General features: G+C 39.9%; 1 non-coding gene across 1 annotated transcript; it reads right to left on the bottom strand.

The window, feature by feature from the left end:
- Nucleotides 1–1,332: 1,332 nt before the first annotated feature.
- Nucleotides 1,333–1,447, bottom strand: LOC119469605. Its single transcript, XR_005198444.1, has one exon. It is a non-coding gene; the product is annotated as a U5 spliceosomal RNA (small nuclear RNA).
- Nucleotides 1,448–5,682: the final 4,235 nt, after the last annotated feature.

The raw sequence follows: 5,682 nt of genomic DNA, 5'->3' as shown, positions 1-5,682 counted from the left end.
TTGAGCAGCCACCTTCCGTTTCTTTCTCCTGGACCCCTCCAAGCTCTGATGGGGATTTCTCAACCTATACCTGTGGCACCCTGCTGGGAGCCAGAGGAAAGAATCAGCAGAGCCCATAGCCCTCCTGCCCAGAGCTTTGACCTCACGTATGTGAGAATTTCACCTTGTTCAGGATGCTTGAAACCTTCCCTGGAGTACAAGTGAAGTGGGAAAGGTTGTCATGGTTATTTCTTATCCTTTTAAACACCTGAGCTCACAGCAAAAATTTATTAAATTATTTCTCTAGTTTTAAGATATTACAACAATTTTTTTTGAGACAAGTTCTCGCTCTGTGGCCCAGGCTGGAGTGCAGTGGCACGATCACGGCTCAATGCAGCCTCTACCTCCCAGGCTCAAGAGATCCTTCCACCTCAGCTTCCCAAGTGGCTGAGACCACAGGTGTGCACCACCACGCCCAGCTAATTCTTGTATTTTTTGTAGTAGAAGCAGAGTCTCCCTATGTTGCCCAGACTGGTCTTGAACACCTGGGCTCAAGCCATCTGCTCACCTTGGCCTTCCAAAGTGCTGGAATTACAGGCATGAGCCACCATGCTTGGCCTGCGGTATTCTTATTAAATAGTCAGAAGTATATTTTTAGAGCTTCTAGCTTGGATTAGGTCCCCTGATACTATTTCTTATGTGATTCTGTCTTTTCTGTGCATCAGTAGAAATGTGTTTTCCTAAAGTCTATATCCAGTCTTATCTTCCTTGCCTTTGGATTTTCAGATAACACAATCAATCCTTTTCTTCAAAGTTCTTCACACTTCTGTTTAATCAATTGTTCTTGACTGCTCAGAATGAAGTGTCTGTCACATTTCTTTTGTTACCTTCTGTTCAATGAAATTGTTAGCAAGACTAGTCACAAATGATCAAATACTCTTCTTTCTGGTAGAAGATGAGAGTTTTCCATGGAGGACATTGGAGAAGGGTGGTAGAGAAGGGTGGGTGATATATTGTGACTCCTACTCTGCCTCCCTGTAGGCTGTCATTAGCTGCATTCTTGTATTGACGACTGTGGTACCTGGGTAGCCCTCTCCCAGAGCTTAGTTCTCAGGAAGTTGCTAACTGCAAGGTAATGCACCATTCCTTCTTAGTTCCCTTTAAACTTGCCCTTGCATACCCTGCATATTTGGGGTCCTCATCTTATTGCTCCAGACCCCTGCTCCTTAATGCATTACTCACTGCCTTCTGGAATTCCAGTTCCCAGGGGTAGGCACTAGGAGCAGTCAGAAAGATCTGGAGTTGAATCCAATCATTATTACTTATTTATTAAGTATTATTATTATTTACTTGGCCCTGCCTAAGTAGGACCTCAAAAATTTGATTATCAATTCATAATTGTTCCTCTCCATGGAAATCTTTAGCAAAAGGCCAAAGATTTATTTGTTCTGAAGAGAAACCAGAGCATCCAATATTATTAACTGTGTGAATTTAAGGCTTTCGTCTTTATTGAGTTGCAAGCTTCCTGACCTAGCACACAGGTTATGAGAAGTTAATGAGATGGTCTCTATGGAAATAATCAAGCACAGTGTGTGAAACTGTTTGCTCACCCTGTGACTTATCCTCCCCAACTCCCTTTCCCACTTCCTTTTGCCACACCTCTTCACTTCTTCTTCTCCCTATTTCCCATTTCCTGTCCCCACCTATTATCCTGCCCTTCTCCTCATCTCTCCTCTCCACTTTCTCTACGAGACTAACACGAGGACAAGAGGAATTAAAAACCAAATCAGAAATATGTCAGATAGTTCCATTTCTCTTTGAAAATAAATCATAAATGTGCAGGGCATTGGACTCAAAAGGAAACCTCCCAGTCATAAATCCAGGCCCAAAAAGGCTTTTCCAGTACTCCCCGTTTAGTTCATGAACTGTCACCTTGGAGCATAAAGAACACAAAGAATGACAGGAAATTGCTGATCAAGTTCATTATTTTCTGTCTTTGAAAAATGCCTGTTTAATGTTTTGGACTGAAGATTTATCCTGGTGAATCAAAAGATAAACTCTTCAAGTGGTTACATAATATGTCAAATGGTCTTATCTGGTGGAAGCCAGCCAGCTAGCTAACATGAGCCAGTTCAGTAATTCTGAGGTATTTGGAGTCAAGTTGGGAAACGGATCCTGGGTTTCAGGAAACAGCTGTATCAGCTGATGGTGGCTGCTCTAAATGTTGGCTAGAGAAATGCACTTTGGGCCCTTTGCACCAAAGTTTAGATTTACTTTTTTTCTCTTCTCAATTCCTACAAATCCTTGACTTATCAAGGAAAATCAATGGATTTTAAGATCTTTTAAGACTTTGCTCCACAATATGATGACAGAAAATATATTTTATCTTAAAATTTTATTATGCAATATTATATATAATAAATAATAAATATAATGTATAATATATATGTAAGTTGTGAAGACTATTGACATATAAACACACAGGGGTTGGAATATTAATAGCTGGGTTGTCCTCCATGATGTCTGCCTCTCCCACCAAAATAACTGCTCCGCTGAATTTTGCATTCCCCTTCTTTAAAAATAAATTACTGAGTTTTCTGAGCTTCCTCCTAAGGAGCCAGGAGACTCATGTCTGGTTCCTGGACTTTCCTCACAGCATGGCTCCCATATGCCAGTCTCCACTCATGCCTCAAAAGAAACAAAGACCACCTTCTCCTCTGAGATAGACGGAGACATCAGCCTCTCTGGGCTTGCTGAAGAAGGGAGAAAGAACAGCAAGAAGCAATTGAACATACTGATGAAGCAGAAAATGAAACAGATAGATGTAATGAACTAGCCAGTGAGAAGATTTTGACAGTAGAACAGAGATATAACAAACTCTGCCAACCGTTTTTTCAGAAGAGGTCAGAATTGATCACCAAAATCCCAAATTTTGGGGTAACAGCATTTGTCAACCATCTGTAATCACCCAACAGATTCTTCCTGCCTGCTGCATAGATAAAATTGATTCACTGAGACCATGGCATTGTGGTAGAGGAAGAGTTTAATTGACACGAGGCCGGCCACACAGGAGATGTAGTCATTAATCAAATCGATTTCCTTAAAGGCTTGGAGGTTAGGGGTTTTCAAGGATAGTTTGGTGGGCAGGGGACTAGGGAGTGAGAAATGTTGATTGGTTGGGGATGATATCATAGGGGTGTGGAAAATGGTCCTTGTGCACTGAGTCAGCCTCTGAGTCGGGGCCACAGGACCGGTTGAGTCATGAGTTCCAGTCCAGGTAGTCATCTGGGTAGAGTCATCCCATCATCAGAAATGCAAAAGTCTGAAAAAAAGAAATCTCAAAAGGCCAACCTTAGGCTCTATAGTAATGATGTTACCTACAAAAGTAATTAGGAAATTACAAATCTTGTGACGTCTGGAACAGTTGTTTATGCCTACAATTTAGCAGAATTTTGGCCCCTCTCATAATCCTTACTTTGTGGGCTTTGATTAGTTTTACAAAGGTGGTTTAGTTTTGGGAAGGGCTATTATCATCCTTGCTTTAAGATTAAAATCTAAACTAAATTATTCCCAGATTAGCTTAGCCTGTACCCAGGAATGACAAAGGACAGCTTGGAGGTTAGAAGCAAGATGGAGTCAACTATGTCAGATTTATCTTACTCCCATAATTTTGCAAAAGTAGTTTCACGTCTGTAAGTGTCTGCACTGCTTGGGGAAGAGGAGAAGAGTCACCTTGAGCAGAATACAGTGGGAAAAGAGTCTCTACCCCTTTCTGTTTGAATTCATTTTTATCCCTTTCTGTCTCAACAAAAACTGTATGGAATCAACACCACTGAGCTGTGCAGGAAAAAAGAAAAACAGGCTTCCTTTGCTCTGCTGGAAGCTGGAGGGAGGGTGTTAAGACCCCTGTGTGGTAGTACATAGAATTCTAGCTTTTTTCCTTCTCAGAAAGAACACTGTGTCTCTTTGTGAATAAGGACAATTAGCATTTACCAACATGCATCTGTCTACTTTCTTTTGTTTCAAAAAAAAAAAGAATTTTTTAAAATGGGGTTCCAGAAAGTCAGTAAAGGTTAGGTTTGAGATGTTTGGGTGGGTGAAGTGGGCATTTTGACAACATGGCTTCTCCTTTGGTATGTTTAATTGTGATTTTTTTTAAAGCATCAGTTTGGTGAAAAATAATTGTGATGTTTACTGGGCATCCTTGCAGTTTAAGATGACACTAAAATGAATTCTCTCCTACCGATGACTTGAGCCCTGCCACTTGATGAGAGAAATAGCAGACTCTGTAGGATCTCATTTGGAATTGGCATTCTCTATTTTGTCTTTGTTTATTTTCAAATTTTGGTTTACTGGAAAGGAAAGATGATGTTCAGTTTTAAATGTTAAAACTGTACAAGTTGCTTTGTTACAAAAGACTAAATGTCTACACAAAAATAAAAAAAAATACCACAATTACTCTTACCAGATGCATTTCTAAACAAATTGTTTAGTTTTGCTTGTTTTTGAGCTTTATGCAAATGTCATAATAATGTATGTAGTGTTTCTTTCCTCCAAGTTTCTAACATTCATCAGTTCATTCATATCATTGTTTGTAGTTGATATTCATTTCTTTTTACTAGTGTCCTTGGCCGAACGCAGTGGCTCACGCCTGTAATCCCAACACTTTGGGAGGCCAAGTTGGGTGGATCACCTGAGGTCAGGAGTTTGCGACCAGCCTGGCCAACATAGTGAAACCCCATCTCTACTAAATATAGAAAATTAGCTGGGCGTGGTGGTGGATACGTTAATCCCAGCTACTTGGGAGGCTGAGGCAAGATAATTGCTTGAACCTGGGGGACAGAGGTTGCAGTGAGCTGAGATCACACCACTGCACTCTAGCTTGGGCAACAAGAGCAACACTCCATCTAAAAAAAAAAAAAACAAAAAAAAAAACCCAAAAAACAAAAACAAAAAAGCACCACAACTAGTGCCCTTATATTTTATTTCATTTGGTGAATGTACACAATTCATTTATCCATACCACTGTCTATAAATATTTTGGTTGTTTATTGTTTCTGGGTGTTTGCATAATAATCTTGTTAATGTAGATAAGAAATATATTAATAAGAGAGCTGGGCACGGTGGCATGTGCCTGTAGTCTCCGCTACTCAGGAGGCTGAGACAGGAGGAGCATTTGAACCCAGGAGTTCAAGGCTGTGGTATACTATGATTGTTCCTGTGAATAGCCATTGCACTCTAGCCTGGCAATATAGCAGGACCTCATCTCTAAAAACAAAAAAGAAATATAAGAATTTTTATTATTCCTTTGTCAAATTGTCATAAACACTAGATTAATTTGGCTAGTGTCCTGTGCTCTTTTTTTCATTTCATCATTGCCTTTTATCACCTAAAGCAACTTAGATGCAGGGAAAAAAACAAATGATTTAACCATGCTCTGTTATCACTGCTGCTATTTTCACTGCTGTCAACTCCAAGAACCGGTTAAGTCCTCTCTTGATTCTTCTTGTCCAAAGAAGAGTGCCTTCCATTCTGATACCAGAATTTGAAAGATATTTATTATGATCTAATAAATTTATGACCCAAGAAGCAGTGTGTTATAGAGAAAATAATGTAAGCTCAGGAAGCAGGAAGATTTGGGTTTTAAAATGCTGGCATTAGCACTATACTGGGGGAGTGTTATGCAAATTACTTTATTCTAAA

The sequence above is a fragment of the Cebus imitator genome, unplaced genomic scaffold (assembly GCF_001604975.1).
Source record: "Cebus imitator isolate Cc_AM_T3 unplaced genomic scaffold, Cebus_imitator-1.0 Scaffold733, whole genome shotgun sequence".
NCBI classification, from domain to species: Eukaryota; Metazoa; Chordata; class Mammalia; order Primates; family Cebidae; genus Cebus; species Cebus imitator.
Note: the sequence above shows the minus strand (reverse complement) of the source record. Positions and strands in the feature narration are given on the sequence as shown.